Here is an 18,275-nt window from a genome sequence, read left to right as displayed (position 1 = left end):
TTGTTAACCATCTCAGGTTAATTGTATCAACTATAATTTTTCATGTAAATCCAGAATACATAATCTATTGATCCATTGTTTATGAGAATCGGATGGCTGGCTGGCAGGCTGTTCCTGTATTAGATTAAAGCACGATGGATTACGACAACCAGGCGCGTACGCGGGGGGGGGGGGGGGGGGGGGGGGGGGGTTGATGGGTTTTCAAATTTTGGGAGACACACAAACACACACAAAAATGTGCTCTTACCCCCCCCCCCCCCCCCCCCCCCCCCGCTTGAGAAAATCCTGCGTACGCCACCGATGCCAACGGATTAACTGGTTTTTAGTTTTGAGCGGATAAGTTTTGGCGGGGCATATTAAATTGTACAATTTTTTTCGGGAGCCATAATCCATAGACAGGCTATTTACATCTTCTCTGTTCTTTGACATTCCGGTCTATGAGATATCATAATGATTATTATTAAATCAAAGTTCATTAGAGAGATGTTAAAAGCGAGGTAAAATCACCATCAACTTTCTGCTCCTCCCTCATCAAACGTGGGAAGGTTAAGTCGGAAGAGCGTCTGTCGGTCGAACCAAAGGTCATAGGTTCGAATCCAAGCCAGGCAGATGGCTGACGCCCCCGCCTTACGTTAACGTGAACCCATCCCACACCCCACCCCATCTCAACTCCCAGGTATAGACGTCGGATAAGTTTCAATCAGAAACTCTTCGTCCCTAGTATAGGACGTGAAATGGACTCATTTTGAATAGGTGCGCTATGTCACCTATGCATACTCTGAATGGACTCTTGGTGATAGATTGGTAACCATACACATCTCTATCAGTTATACCGGGAGACCAGCAGTCACCAGACTGTCAACACTGTAACAAGTTACTATGACTGTTATAAGCTACTTAAATCATTGCATTTGTTTGGCTGTCAGCAGTTCTGTGACAGAACTTTGGCACTTGATATAAAACATGAACCTGGACGTACTGTAAAATTTGTTTGTTTTCCCCAGGTATGCAGGTGATTATTAGCTGAACTCATATCATTAATTAAAACAAAAAGGTCAACGTCATCGCGGAAAGGTTATATAGCTCAATATTGGGATTTTTTATTGCTATACATACATCTTCGTGAATGTAAATATTAGCAAATAAGGTACATGATCACGAATCAAATATATACTTTGAACTGAAATTTTTACCTCTGACATAATATTTTATGATATACGTGTTTTATTTCGCGCCCAATTTTCAATAGACACTTATTTATCAAACGTTTGTTAACAATCCCAGGTTAATAAATTGCACCACCAATAATTTGCCTTGTAGATCCAGAATCACTAATTTAATAATGTAAGAATAAAGTACGATGGATTACGCCAACGGAATAATTTGTTAACTAGTTTGTATTTTTGAGCGGGTAAGTTTTGGCTGGGCACAATTATATTCTTTGTTTCCGGGGGCCTTAATCCATTGACATGCTACAAGATTATGATGATTATTATGAAATCAAAGTTGATTAGAAGGATGTTAACAACTTTCTGCTTCTCCCTCATCCAACGTGGGACGGTTAGTCGGCTAAGTCGGAAGAGCGTCTGTCTGTCGAACCAAAGGTCATAGGTTCGAATCCAAGACATGCAGATGACTGACGCCCCCGCTGTACGTTAATGATCCACCCCCACTCCGCCCGCACCTCAAATCCCATTATAGGCGTCGGATAGGTTACAATTAGAAACTCCCCGTCCCTAGACTAGGATGTTAAATGGACTCATTTTGAATAGGAGGGCTATGTCACCTATGCATACTCTGAATGGATTCTTGGTGATATATTGGTAACTCTTCACGAGTCAATCAGTTATACCGGGAGACCAGCAGTCACAAGACTGTCAACACTGTAACAAGTTACTATGGCTGCCATAAGCTACTGAAATCATTGCATTTGATTGGCTGCCAGCAAATCTGTGACAGAAATTTGGCACTTGTTATGAAACATGGCCCTGGACGTACTATATATTTTGTTTGTTTTCCCCAGGTATGCAGGTGATTATTAGCTGAACTTATATCATTAATTAAAACAAAAATGTCAACATCATCGCGGAAAGGTTATATAGCTCAATATTGGGATTTTATTGCTAAATACATACATCTTCGTGAATGTAAATATAAGCAAATAAGGCACATGATCGCGAATCAAATATATACTTTGAACTGAAATTTTTACCTCTGACATAATATTTTATGATATCCGTGTTTTATTTCGCGCCCAATTTCCAATAGACACTTATTTATCAAACGTTTGTTAACAATCCCAGGTTAATAAATTGCACCACCAATAATTTGCCTTGTAGATCCAGAATCCAACTAGTTTGCATTTTTAGCGGGTAAGTTTTGGCTGGGCACAATTATATTGTTTGTTTTCGGGGGTCTTAATCCATTGACATGCTTCAAGATTATGATGATTATTATGAAATAAAAATTGATTAGAAGGATGTTAACAACTTTCTGCTCCAACGTGGGAATGTTAAGTCGGAAGAGCGTCTGTCTGTCGAACCAAAGGTCATAGGTTCGAATCCAAGCCAGGCAGATGACTGACGCCCCCGCTGTAATTTACATTCTTGGTTTAAACAAAAAAGCAGATTAATTAACAAATTCCCATTCCATGATCAAATAGTTTATATACAAGAGACAGACTGAAATATCCACCTGTTCAAAATAAAGGATTTTTTTATTTGTATATCAAATGTTTTATGCTGTATATAGTGTTCAACGCTTAGTTTATCAATCTATATTATGAATTTCAAAGTAGATATAAAAATGGAAGCGATATGTTGGAGTAAAATCGCTTCGAGGAATGATTATGTTTTTATTTTCATTCTTGTATTATTGGTCCGATATGATGTAGTAGTGTACCAATTGGGTATAATTATCAGAAATATTAGAACCTTAGATTCCCTGTGGTAAAGTACGAAGTATATCTAGACCGTATGCTTGTTTATGTCAAGATTTTTTGATACCCAAGAAACGACGTTACTTTATATTTGTTCATGCATCAAAATATATATCCCTGTATTGTAAAATACATGTAGTAATATCACTATATCATTTTGAAGTGTAAGGTGTTTGGTCTTTGGAAGCGTATCCGTAATATTTGCTTACATTTGGGAAAGATGTCTCATGACGCTGTCCCCAACATGAGTTCATTATGTTCGTCAATGTTTTATACACAAACACAGTGTAGTTAAATACATCATATCATTGTATCGAGGATACTTCAATGTTATTATTCAAAGTGTTAATTGCATTGTAGATAAATCGTCGCTGTTTTCACGAAGTGACGGTAGTGAAAAAAAATTGCATTCACTTTGCGTTACGATTTTCCTCACTACCGTCACTTCGTGAAAATAGGGACGAAATATGAAGTTTTATAAGTACAATCAGGCAAACGAATATATTTTATCCAGGCCTACATTCTTGTTTTCTTTGTTTTGTGTAGTTTGTACCTGACTACTCGGTAATCATGTGCTATAGTTGCTTGGTTAATAAAGGCAGATTAATAGACAACAATCCACTCCATTTTGATTAAAGAGAGATCTGCCTGAAAAAAACACCTTTTCCTAATGAAGGTTTTCTTATGGTGCGTCACATGTTCAGCCAAACTATTATTTGTTGTTGAGTAAAATGTTGTCTCTAAAATAAAGACAAAATAATGCAGCTTTAAATGTAACGTACTGTATACTGTTAGATGAAATATATTAATACCCGTTTGATAGTTATATATAGCTTAGCCTTTTCTTATGGTGGGATTTGTGTAAATTAGTATTTGATTTTAATTGTTTGATCTGATAATGTAGAAAATGAATAGAAAAAAATGTACAAATGCATAATGAAGATAAAGTACATACAAAACAGCATGTACGTGCTGTAATAAGCGTTATATAAATGTGATTATTATTATTATTTTTGTTATTATTCTAATCATTAAGATTATTTTCTTTATCGTGGCCAATCATTATCATTATTATTATCATTATTATTATTATTATTATTATCCATAATATAACTCAACATTTCCTTTCATTATATTGTAATATATATTATTGTTTGATCTATGTAGTAAAACTAAAGTTCTTTATTTTCATCACTGTTAAAGGGTACAGTTATATTTTAGTTTGTCTTGTAGGAAAGTAATGATATTTTTATTAATAATAATCATAATAATAGCTCGTTCTTATATAGCGCTTATTAGGACCGGAGGCCCTCACAAAGCGCTTTACAGATAAGTATATTATTACCCCGGTCATTGGATTCAGGCTTACCCGTACACAATGTATGCACATTCTCCACTCCCTGGGGAGCATTCCAGCCAGGTGTCATTTTTACATGCGCACACTTGCTAATCTAACCACATTAGCTTTCGCATCCTACCGGGTACCCATTTAACACCTGGGTGGAGAGATTCAGATTTAATGGTGGTGTGTCCCTTTTGCAGGCTGAAAGTATAACGTTGTGTGAATCCTATGGTAAATAAGAGATAATACCAACTTAAAACTCCCCTGAAAAGATTACAACTGGTAATTGCCTTTATGTGGAATTATATTGGTCGTTAGGAATTTTCGCAACGAGTTTCGAAAATTTTGCGTAGAAAATAGTCTGATTTTGACACCATTGTACTGTATGGTCTTACGTTTTGTGCTGTGCAGAGATTTAATCAGCTTAATTTTGGCCATTACAAGAAGAGGGTTATTGATGTGAGGGGGGGGGGGGGGGGGGTGTAAGAGGACACTTTTTTTTTTTGGGGGGGGGGGGGTCTCGAAATTTGAAACTTTGACATTTTTCTCCGTCGGGGGGGGGGGGGGGTAAGGTCACCTTTTTTAGGTCAACCATGGGGATAATTTTTTTTAAAAATAATTAAATAACTTAAGAAAAATGAAGGGGGGTAGGGGGGTTTTAGGGGGTTACACACATAAAAAAAACGAAAGGGGGGTTCAAACCCCAAGCCCCCCCCCCCCCTGCGTACGCGTCTGTGTATACTGAAGATAATGAGGCTTGTTTTGGGTCTGTATCTGATCCAAGGAGAATTGTTACAGTTTTAAAAAACAGAGCCGCCAGTGCTTCCACTCGTTTAAATAGAGTTTCCTGTAAAAAGAATACCAATTTCCTGGAATTTGAAGGAATTTTCTTAAAACTTTCAAAATGCCTCTTAAGTGGATTTTTTATTTGGATGAATCGCTATGACGTTTGAATATATATCAATTATTGAGTGGGCTTATTTTGCTTTCACGTGTGACATCGCACATAAATGCCAGTTGGAGATTCCCCGTCGAATTATATGTATTGATCTCGATTTAAAAAAAAAACTTTCTCATTAATTCTATTTGCGATATTTCTAATACTCACACTAATCTCCAACTAAACTGACAAAAATCGTCTACTTTCTCTCAAAACAACATTATATAAAGGATTCATTAATGCAAGGCTATTTGGCGAGTCATCTTTCAATTTCAATAACTTCTTGCTTTCCTCATCTCCCAGTCTCCCTTGCTTTTATATTCCTCGTTACTTCCTTCCAATTGATCTCCAACTTAATTGATTTCTCCACATCTCCATATATTCCAGTTTATGCACTGTATATATTCTTCAATTTCGGGTATATCAATGCAAATATTACTCAAAATCCATTATATAAATCACACTCAGGATACGGCCAATTGACGAGAATTGCTTCAATCTATATTTTACATGTATCATTAATATATGGTTTTACAATGGCTATGGTGATGAGATGTCTAGGTTATATGTTGATGCGTTTGTTATATTTGAAGATTAGAAATACAAACAGGTTCCATAACCATTCAAGTGTTTCAAGACAAAGTTAAGCAAACTTTGTCCTCGATGTAAATTTACACTAGCGTGTAGCACTCGCGAGCTGTTGTTGTTTGTTGTTGTTTTGGTTTATAGGCGTTTGTCATTCAGAAGTGAATATTTACGCCTCTTCTCTTAGGGTTTTTTCCCCCAATAAAATTAGATTTTTTTTTTTTTAATGTATAGATTTAGATAAATTGGATTTTTAAAAGTTAAACTGTTTATGTTGAAGAATTCAGTGGCTGGCGAGCAAAAGGCCTATTGGCTATATAGGACGCCCAATGACCAGCTCGGACACGGTACATTGTGTCAAGCTTCTCAACTCAGCCTAATGCTGAGCCTAGGCCCTCCGACGTCCACCAATAAGTATAGTCGTCTCCACCGCGTTTCTTCAAAATTTTGTCCGAAAGCCAATAAGTAATAGAACATATACATGAAGATTTTAAACGATTATATATATATATATTTTTCTTCTTTCTTTTTCACTCTTCTTCTACTTCATGTATCATTCACTATAGAAAAAGCGAAACTTCTTGGGCTCAAATATTTATGTGCGGTGCAAGGTGCATGGTTAGTATGGGTACAAGTGTACCATTTTACTTCTAACTACAAAGTTGATCAGGGCCTGGATTTCAGGAGTGTTGAATTGCTTTTTTATTTTCTATTCCAGATTCTGTAATGAGCATGGCTCTCTCTAAAACGAAGAGCGGGCACTTGCATGAGAAATGGTTGACTGTTTCTTTTTCATGCTCACAATTTAAACAATGACCAGTCTCATGTTGATTCAATTCAAATAGATTTACATTTAAACCGAAGTTCCCCATTCTTAGGCGATGGAGAATAGATTCGTTACTTCTGTTGTTCAAGTAACACACAAATGTTTTTGATACTAGAGTTTGCGTTTTCGATCTCCGATCCAGTCCTAGACTCTTCGCGAGCGGTTTCTTTGGAATCAATCAAGTAACTCCCCTCGCTAGCGTGTAAATAAAAAATACGCTGTCGGGATCACAAGATCCCAATTCCTAATTCCGCATGCTCTGATTGATTTATCCCATGATGAAAGGAGAAATAATCTGTTCTTTGAAATGAAAATGGAATAGCTAAGACTGACATATCAAATCAAATTTAACTATTCTCATGATGATTCAGAATTTGAGACTTCGGTGATTGTGCCTTAGTTAAAGGCTACATCTGTAGACCACCGAGTGCATCATCCGGAGGCGTTATTTTTTTATGCGGCACAGATTGGGGCATGGCGCGTGTTAAACCTATGGGAAGTACGTTCTTTCCCTTCTGAATAGTGTCTGCACGTACGTGAGACTAGTCATGTTCGCTAGCGCATTAGCGCTGCGAAGAAGTTTGTATATCCATCGCGAACTATGTGTTTAGATAACATTCCTCTTTGTTTAAAGGGAAAGTCCACCCCAAAAATAAGTTTGTTTCGATAGAGGCAGAATAATAAGAAAATCAGGTGAGTGAAAGTTTGAGCAAATTCTGAATGAAAATAAGAAAGTTATGAATTATTGAAGTTGTGATCAATCAAATACAAATTGGCAACTCTGTGACGTATTATACGAGCTCTCCTTCATTTGCTTTGTGCATAATATTCCATAAAATCATGTTTTCTTCGTTATTGATGACGGAATATATATTTGTTCCTTGCAGGGGGAGTATAGAAACATATTTGCAATTATTATATTTAGGGTGCATGTATGGTTGAAATTTTTCTTGAGGGAAAATGAAAATTTTAGATTTTTTTAGTACTAAGCAAATGGAAGTTGAGCTCGCATTTTACGTCATAGAGTTGCCAATTTGTGTTTGATTGATCACAACTTAAAAAATCCTAACTTCCTTATTTTTAATCGGAATTTGCTCAAACTTTCACTGACTTGTTTCTCTCATTTTTCTACTCCTATTAAAACAAACTTATTTTTGGGGTGGACTTTCCCTTTAAGTTTTATTGACTAATTATTGTGATGTTCTCCTTATTGACGTGCTGCCTCCTCTTCAGATTTCCAATTTGATTTTAATTGTTGATGTAATGATTTTCCATGCGGTAGTGGATTACATGTAACACTATTAAAAACAGACCTCTACTACTTATACTGTCTAGTATACGCACACGACCAGTATTAGTCTGTAAATCAAGACCCCTTTTAAAAAAAAGCCCCAATCTGTGCCGCATAAAAAATAACGCCATCCGGAGTGCCAGCGTCGTGTGCAGAGCGGATAGTCTGGCAGATAAGCCCCTGGGATAATCCCCCTCATAAATATGTTGTACGAATTGCGTCAATTATGTATTTATTTTTGAAAATACAAGTTAAAATAGCCGATACAAAATAGTTTAATGTGTTTTGTATTGCAGACGTGACCTGTATAATTTCCATTAATCGGTGTTAGTTTTATGCACTCGGAACGTGAGACCGCACGCACAGGTCTGTTCTATTATCTATACAAGGATAGTCAAGGGGCGTGGTGCGGTATATGAATATTCATTATGTTATTGTGTGCACTCGGGGCACCACAAAAAAAAGCTGCAACTAGAGTGCAAATTTCGACACTCCTGTATTCACAAATGACAGAAAAATAAAAATATTTTTTTTGTTGTTAGAGGATTAATTTTCATAAATTCCACATTATCAGGGATGATATCAATTTTGCAGATAGGTCTGATGATCTAAATATTAAATAAACATTTCAAGATCTTTAAGGTCTCATGTACTTTATTTTTTATTTTTTTTATCTTGATAAGTTTTATTGGTCAGAAAACACAATGATTTACAAAATATGCGTTACATCGTTTTGCACAAAAATAATGAATAATCATATTGTTTCACCCTTACAATCTTGCGGTTTCACATTTCAGTGTAACATTAAAAAACATAGCATGATACTTCTGTATACCCCGGCCGCACAGACGATACGAACTCCAGACCGACACTAGATGGAAAGAGAGAGGCCAAGAAGTAAAGAACATTTATAGCCCCTCTCTCCCCCGCCGGTCCGTAGTCGGCCCGGCTGCACCGCTGGGGCATAACGCATGATATAATATGACCTTTTCTATTACATAATAGAACATAGTACATCAAATACACTACAACATGAATAAAACAAAAAAATATAGCTAAAACAAATAAATCTATCCCCTGAAACGTTTTGCACATAATATATAACATTATCATTATGCAACACGGAAATACTTGTTGATGTTTTGCCACTTTGCCATATGCTTCTCAAATTTGTTTTTCTTTTTTGCAATAGCTTCTTCAGTGGATTTATAAGACAAAATATAATTATTAAATTGTTTCAAACTAGGTACACTCTCTTGATATTTACAACGTAGAATGAACTGTTTACCAAGTAAAATAAGAAAATTAAAAGCTGAGGTGGCTTGACTTTTTGGTTCGGTAATTCCAAATAAAATGATTTTGCCTGTAAGAAAATAATCGGGATTAAAATCAGTCACTCTTCTGCGTAGCGCATTCCAAAAGGCTGTAATCTTAGGACATGTAAAAAATAAATGGTCCATTGTCTCGGATGTCGCATTGCAAAAAGAGCACAGCGAGCCATTTTTTCTTCCTATACGTGCCAGCCATTCATTAGTTGGGATTAGATTATTCAAAATTTTAAAGTGCGTAATTCGGAGTCTGGAGTCGATTGTAACATTTGCTGGTAGAGTGAAGAGATTTGACACTTGTTGCTCATTCATATTATACAGCTCATTGAAACGAGTAAATACTTTAGACATTTCTGGGTTATTAAGTCTTAGAAAAATATGATAAAGTTGCTTCGTCATTATATTATGGATTTGTTTGAATTCGGAATCACAGAAAATAGTAGGAAAATCTCTTAGATCTTTAACGAGATGGTGATAGTTTTGCTGCAAAAAGAAATGCTTCCATGCTCCTGGTATTTTTTTATAACAATCTAGCAATACAAAATACTCAGTGAATTTTAAATCCTTTTCTTTACAGTCTTTCCATCGAAGTGGACGTCCAAATTCATCTAACATATCTGCAACTTTTACAAAACCCTTTTCTTTTATTTCTGGTTTAAATATAGATTTTCCGTTTAATATGATAGTTTTGTTATTCCAGATACATTGGTTAGCAATATCGGGTTTTCTATTCAAAAGACTCCAAGTTTCTAAAATTTCCCTGAACCATTTTGACACTTCAATGTTTAAATATTTCATATCAAAATTACAATAAAAAATATATTCTCCGCCAACTGGTGACAATAATTCTAAGCATATGTTTTTCCAACCTATAGAATTTGACGTGAATAGTCTTGTCACCCATTTAATTTTCTGAGCTTGGAGAATCGATTTAATACAAGTCATCTTTAAACCTCCCTCATTGTACTCCTTTACCAAGACTTCACGTTTTATTCTATCTGGGCCGTCCCATACGAATTCGTGTAGTACTGTGTTAACCTTATGAATAAATGAATCGGAAATGGACACAATGCTGGCTACATATAACAGCTGGGAAATAGCAAAAGTTTTAACTATTTGAATTTTTCCATATAGTGACAGATTCCTGGCTTTCCATAAGTTCAGTTGAGATTTGATTTTGGATAAAATTCTTTGGAGTTGTGCCATTCTATCTTCAAAAGAGTAGGAGATATCGATTCCGAGTATTGTCAAAACATTATCAAACTTTATATTTATTTGAATTGCTGGATTGTGTAGGTTAAAGTGTCCTATAAACATTGCCTTCGTCTTTTGGTAATTCAGTGAAAGTGACGAACAAATTTGAAAATCATCAAGCATAGCAGTTAAATAAGAATATGATTCGAAATTTAACAAAAATACTGTAATGTCGTCTGCGTACATAGAAAGTTTAATTTCGTGAATATCGTTTAACTTTATGCCCTGGATATTTTGGTTCATTCTCATGTACTTTATGTATAGTTTAGGTTATACAGATTAAAACAAAGCCTGATGAGTTTACAGCACAATCTAATAATGACAGACTATAACTAACCGTTAACAAAAAAATAACATAATTATATTAACAATAAATGCGAGTCGGGGAGGGACTTTTTTTTTTTTTGGAGGGCTTACTGGAAGGCAGGCGCGTACGCAGGATTTTTAGTTTTGGTCACCCATTACTATAATTGTTTATTTTTATTTTTTGTATTAAATAGAAATAATTTTTTTTATTACAAATTGAAGGGGGGTTCCTCCCAAACAAACACAAACAAAATTGAGTGGGGGGGGGGGGGATTCGACCCCAACCCCCTCCCCCCCCCCCCCCCCCTGCGTATTTTGGGAGACATTTTAAATCGGATGTATTCTGTGTGAGTTCATGCAGCTGCTAGTATTACCAGAGATGAAAAGGGGCATTAATGATAATGGAAAAAGGAAACGTATTGCAATGGAAAAGGAGCACTTGTCAAAGGAAAATGTGTAGGCTATGTTAATAGGGGTATTTATCAGCTTGAAAAGGGGCATTATGAGAAATATAAGGGGCCTTTATTCACAAAAATAGGGGGGTAGATCTACTTATCACATGGAACATGGGCGCTTAATAAAATAGAAATGGGGCACATGTCAAAATTAAAGAGGCACTTATTAAAAGGGGAAGGGGCACTTATTACACATGAAAGGAAGAGGGGCACTTGTCAAAGTAAAATGGGGCACATTTCCTATGCAAATAGTGTCACTTTGAGGGTACCTGAAACAATTTGGGGGTTGCACCGTGCCCCTCGGGAGTGCCACCTCTGATTATGATTAGCAATTTCAGCAATTCAATAAACCCTGAGGCCAGATAATTTCCAAACATACAATAATATTATTTCTATTTGATACATATTGTGAATGGTAACGTCCAGACACTTTTTAGTAATACTGATATTCCATGAATAGTACTCACTATATTTAATGTAACTCCTCAGAAGGCTTCTGCTTATCTACTAAGGATTGGCATGACCGGGAGGCGTATTTTTTATTTACACGCTAGCGCCTAGCGAGGGGTATTTCTCGATTAATTCCAATGAAACCGCTCGCGGAGAGCCTAGACTGTATTTTAAAACTTTATGTACGTAGTGTACTGACAATGATAATGTACTGAAACTGTTTTGTCGATGGATGTTGTGTGTACATGTGTGTGTATTTTCACGCTCGCTGTGCTGATTTCCGCTCTCATATTCAAAAGCAAATTGCGAAATAAATCCCAATATTTTTGTTTAATATCTGTAAGTGCTCGGAATCTTGTGTTGTGTTTTGGTTGACGTAGTATTAATTATAAATAATTTGTTTCAACCCGCCTTTTCCACAGGACTTCCCTCACCCTGCTCTCTCTCTCTCTCTCTCTCTCCCTCTCTCCACCTCTCTCTCTCTCTTTCTCCTCTTTACCTTAATTGCCATTTTCTTTCCTTCTTTCATTTCGACTCCTCCAATGTCTGATTGAATTTATCTTTCACCTTCTTCAGTAAGATACCATTATTTAAGTTCACACAATACATGTTCAAAGTCTGGTTTTAAAATATAGTATGTTTAAATCTTTAATGTGATATTTTGATAGTTTACGCATTACTCATAATTTACGCATGCGCATTACCATTTCCTTAAAAGTATAACTTCATTTATTGTATTTTAACTGTTTTAATCTGTATGAATGACATTAAACGTGGCACTATGAACTGTAATTTTCCATACACAGTCATTATACTTCCTCTAATTCTCTCTCTCTCTTCCTCTTTCTCCCGCCCCTGCCTTCTCAGTCTCCCACGGTTACCTTTTCTACCATTTTCCCTCTACTCTCTTTTTTGCCATATCTCTCAGTGCAATATGCGAACATAACTTGATCCTGTCTTAAGAATATTGTCTTAATTATTTTGATTGCCGTATTGTTTTTATGTTTGACCTTATGTTTGATCTTATTTTTATTATTATTTTTATTTTACTTTTATTGTATTATTGTTATTATTTTATTTGTATTATATATGCATGATTTATTGAATAAAGAACAGATTTATAATTTGTCTGTTTATTATAAGTTTTGGTTGGTAATTTTTAATCAGACTATGGTGCGCTTAGAAACACCAGTATTAGGCGCCTAATAAATGTTGTGTATTATTATTATTATTAACATTGATGTGCAAGTTCAGTTGTTTTATCATGTAAATTGAATGTAATTTAACCAACGGGCTGCCAGGTTCAGTATTTAATAAACCGTCAACCAAATATCGTTAAATATCGTTAAATATAAAGGACCTTTCAGTCTTTTGACTCGACGATAGACGGTCAGGAGTATGAGTTGAACAAACAAAGAAAAAGTTTAAGCACAAACAGGCGCGGTGGAGGGGGGGGGGGTCACTATCAAAATAGGGCACTTTCTGGAATATAAGGGGCACCTACAAAGGGAAACATCAAAATGTAAATCTAAGATTTGTGACGTCGAGGGCGAAAAGTTTTAAAATGAGAAAAACAACAACAAATCCTGATGGGTTTTAAAGATAAAGAGCAATTCTGGTCATGCGATTGCATTGTGAAAGAAACGTTGTGGAATCGATTAGAAAAGGTTAATCATCTAGCATATACGTATTGGTGTGTACTGCGAGGTTCTGGAATCATCAAAATGATAAGAAATTTGGCCCAGTCTTGGTACAGTTACAAGCACTGTACACAGAAAGATGTATATGGGACTACGCGACCACGTGCGCGATATCTATTTGGTCCCAATAGATATATTAATTTACCAAATATATCAATTAGTAGGCGGTTTTCCCGGCAAAATTTGTATCATCACGTTTTAGTCAAAACATATTCTTTCACATGATTGTTAATGAGAGCTTCCATTTCATTTTTTGAGAGAGGGGCGTTTCCAAAACTGGTCTTTACCCTTAAGCACAATTTAATCATGAAATACTGAAAATACATTTCATATGTAACACGATCATACCAAATATAAATGCGAGCGAGCTTTGGGGGAAATAAATTAAAAAGTTGTCGCTCTATAGGGGCGTTTGTTATGGAGAAAGGAAAAGGGGTATTTTTCAGAAAGAAAAGGGACACTTATTAGAAAAAAAATGGGCACATGTCATAATAAACCTCGAACCTGAAAAGGGCCACTCACCAGAGATGAAAAAGCCCCTATTCAAATCTGATAGGTGCCCCCTTTACTTCGACAGATGCCCCTTTTCCTTTCTCATAATATGAGAAAGAAAATGGGGCATCTGTCGAAGGAAAGGGGTACCTATCAGATTTGAATAGGGGCATTTATCAGAGGTGAAAAGGAGTATTTATGAAAAGGGAAAGGGGCTGTTATATTAAAAAAAAAGGGAAAAGGGGAAAAGGGGCCCTAATAAGAAGGAAATAGAGTAATTAATGAAAAGCCCCCCCCCCCCACCTCGGGAGTGCCGCCCTGAGCACAAAGCTTTAACGTGTATGTCTTTATTTCCCAATCTGTTTTATTTTCTTCTTTTGCTTGTTTTCCTTTTGATGTCTTTCTTCATTTCCTTCTCTTTGTGTTTGGCAAAATGTTCCCTTTAGTTCACCTTTTCCCATTTTTTCTCTAGTCTCTTTCTTGACCTTATGTTTGTATCTTCTCTATCGTTCTCTCTCTCTCTCTCCGTCTCTCTCCTTTCACGCGTACTTTTTGGCACCCTTTTGTAAAAAAAAGTTGGTCTTATTGGAAACAAACAAATCTAGGGAGGGGAGATTATAGAACAAAGTAGAAAGTCATGAAAATTGACACTCAAGATCGATAACTTTCTCCTTATCAAGTTGGTCCTGATGTGTATAATGTATAGGCCAGGGGTTCCCAAACTTTTTCTTTGACGGTCCGGAAGTGATTTCTATGAAAGCTGTATGGTCCGAAATGACACTTGTATACTAAAGATAATGGGGCTTGTTTTTGGTCAAATATCTGATCCAAGGAGAATTGTTATAGTTTAAAAAACAGAGCCGTCAGTGCTTCCATTCGTTTAAATAGAGTTTCCCGAAAAGAAAACCCAATTTCCTGGAATTTGAAGGAATTTTCTTAAAACTTTCAATGCGCATCTTACGTAGATTTTTTATTTGGATGAATCGCTATGACGTTTGAATATATATTAATTATTTAGTGGGCTTATTTTGCTTTCTAATGGATCCGTACATGGCAGAGCTTGAGGGGCCTGGCAGAGCCCCAGGATGCTCTCGAGTTTATTCGACTTTCAAGAGAGAAATTGTCTTGAAGAGAGAAAGAGAGGTTATAATCGACTTTCAAGAGAGAAAATTTTCTTGAAGGGAGAAAGTGAGGTTAAAATGGTGCAAGTATGCACCTTTAGGGATGCAAACCGATGCAACAATAGCAGCACCTTTAGGGGTTAAATCCTGCACACTTTTTAAAGGTGCAATCCTGCACCCTTTAAAAGGGTGCCAGATTGAACCTTTTAGGGGAAATAGTACCCTTTATGGTTCATTCCTGCACCTTTAGGGGTGCAAACCGATGCAATAACAGCACTTTTAGGGGTTCAATCCTGCACCATTTTAAAGTTGCAATCCTGCACCCATCATCGAGGAATACTGGTAAAATTTGCTCGTACACAAGTACATATTAAACATGCATGATGTTTCTTGGTTAGTAATCTTGGTTAGTAAAATTTGCTCGTACACAAGTACATATTAAACATGCATGATGTTTCTTGGTTAGTAATCATATAATCAATATATCTATTGATAAAACGTGAACGCAATTGTAAAATGATCAGTCAAAATAATCTATTGGGTTAATGATTGCCAAAGGAAAAATACAAATCACAAAATTGATGTGCATTGTTATAATTTGCTTAACAAATCATGATAAATGTATTTTTATGTGAACACGTGGAAAGTAATCATAGATATGCATGCAATATGCAAACTTTTATTTTGCACCCTTTTTTGGTCGATTGGGTTCATTTTTGTAGGAAGGGTGCAAAATCTTATGTTGCACCCTTTTTTAACCCGTTTTCCTTCAATAGGGTTAATTTTTATGTAAAGGGTGCAAACTCTTATTTTGCACCCGTTTTTGCACCCTTTTTTCTAAGAGTGTATAGACAATTTTATGAGATGGAATGTTCAATCTGAAAGCTTTATGTGCACACAATGGGGGCTATGCAATTTAAATTTCAAGGGATGGATTAGAGTTTTTAGGAATAAACTCTAATCCATCCCTTTAAATTGCACTGCCCCTATTGTGTGCTCTTTTTAAGCCCTCAGATTAGGCAGCAAATAACCCACATCATTGAGTTTGAAACGCACTTCTGGTCAAGAATGGTAGAAGAATGCATCTGCATAAAAAGGATAAATCCTTCACTGAATAGGGATTCTTGCTATACATCGTTACCTTTCTTGGCTCCAGTGATCTCGAGGCAGCAGACAGCAAGACGTATGTATAATAAAAGGTCCACGGGAGTGGTTGTTAGATGCTTTAACCAGGAAGCTGTAATGAATGGAGATACCGTCTCGAAAGAATTTTCTGAGGGAAAATTATTCAAGATTAACCTGGCTTAACAAAAAGAAATGTAACCCTCTCCAGCCATCATTTCCATCAACAGCTGTCCATATCAATGCACAGTCCCTCTCTGGCATTCCAAATAGTACGAAATGTTACGCAACGCCATCTGTTTCCCTAAGTTCTCTATTCACTCGTTTGCAAAAATATGCAAGCATCGGGCTTTGAAGCCATGCGTGGCACCGACAAATTAAGTCATGTTGATGGAAGATGTATTTAGCTATAACATATAAAATGCAGAATTCACAACATTATGACCAATGCAACTTTCTATTAGTCATCAAATGCGTCTTCCGTTCTCGGATAGCTCTACTGAAGACATGGCCATTTTAACCAGCGAAATCGACCAAGGAAATCATGAGTTAAAGCGAATGAAAGATTTTCATAATCATGATTTTCTCATCTAATTATTGACATTTTCCGAAAATTTCCGAAATTTGTACATAGCTAGGAAGGTAGTCCAAAGGTTTATCTTCCTAAAGAACTAAATGAAATTGTGTTGTATGTTTGCGCATTTATTGATTTAGGGCTAGAAGTTGTCAAGTTAGCACCACTATTCACCCAAAGTACGGGCCGGCAAAGCAAAAGCCGCCGTGCTCGCTGGGCTGGGCTGTGTGTGGAAAGGGAGGACTTAGTGCTACTAGGGAGCTGTAAGGTTTTGGAGGGGGATTAAGGGGATTACGGTAGGGGAAACAAAAGACGCGCGGTGCCACGGATGACTTCAAAGGGGCCTCTTGGACGGGATCTCCATTCATTACAGCTTCCTGCTTTAACTACAAACAACTCAGTTGAACTCACACTCTCTCCAATTTTATACCACAAAAGGTTGTCTTGGGAACCACTTCTATCGTTACGGATGGGGTGCAGGGGGAGAGCCTTTGCCGGGAGTCTTGAATAATAAAAAGGATAAATAGACAGCAAGAAATTGTGTAAATAATTTGCCTTTGCCGGGAGTCTTGGGGCGGAGCCCCAGAAAGTTCTTGAATTATAAAAAAAAAATAGGAAATTCAAAACAGTCGTTACGAGCGATAGAAATTGTAATTTCCTCCTTGAAAGTCACATAGTCCCTTTCATTTCATTTTAGAAATAACTTCTCTTTCTCTCTTAAAGACAATTTTCATATAACTTCTGTTTTCGTATTGTTGTACTTTCGTCCGCAGACTTCTTAAGCACATAATATGTCAAGCCAACTCAGTCGGAAATGTAATCTGTAGGCCTAAGTGTAAATTGAAGTTTCATGTTCTTCCTTCCTTTCTTCCTTTCTCTCTTTATTTCTCTCTCTCCCTCTCTCTCTCTTTCTCTCTGTCTCTCTCTCTCTCTCTCTCCTTTTCCTCTATCTTCTTTTCTTTTACATTATTGTCTCTTTTCTTCTCATTTTTTTGTGTGGGACATGCGTTACGCGTAGGTGTGACATCGCATATGAATGCCAGTTGGAGATTCCCATCTAATTATATGTATTGATCTCGATTTAAGATTTTTACAAAATCTTTCTCATTAATTCTATTTCCGTTTTTCTAATACTTATACTAATCTCCATTAAAAAAAAAAATCGTCTACTTCCTCTCAAGACAACATTTTATAAAGGATTCATTAATGCAAGGCTATCTCGCGAGTCATCTCTTAATTTCAATTACTTCTTGCTTTCCTCATCTCTCAGTTTATCTTGCTTTAATATTTCTCATTACTTCCTTCCAATTGAGCTCCAACTTGATTTCTCCACATCTCCATATATTCTAGTTTATGCACTATATCTATTCTTTAACTACAGGTAGATGCAAATATTACTTAAAATCCATTATATAAATCACACTCAGGATACAGCCAATGGACGAGAATTGTTTCAATCTATACTTAACACGTATCATTAATAAATGGTTTTACAATGGCTATGGTGATGAGACGTCAAGGTAATATTTTGATGTGTTTGTTAAAATGTAT

The sequence above is a fragment of the Strongylocentrotus purpuratus genome, unplaced genomic scaffold (genome assembly GCF_000002235.5).
Source record: "Strongylocentrotus purpuratus isolate Spur 01 unplaced genomic scaffold, Spur_5.0 spur5_scaffold_19, whole genome shotgun sequence".
NCBI lineage: Eukaryota > Metazoa > Echinodermata > Echinoidea > Camarodonta > Strongylocentrotidae > Strongylocentrotus > Strongylocentrotus purpuratus.
This window is presented reverse-complemented; position numbering follows the sequence as displayed.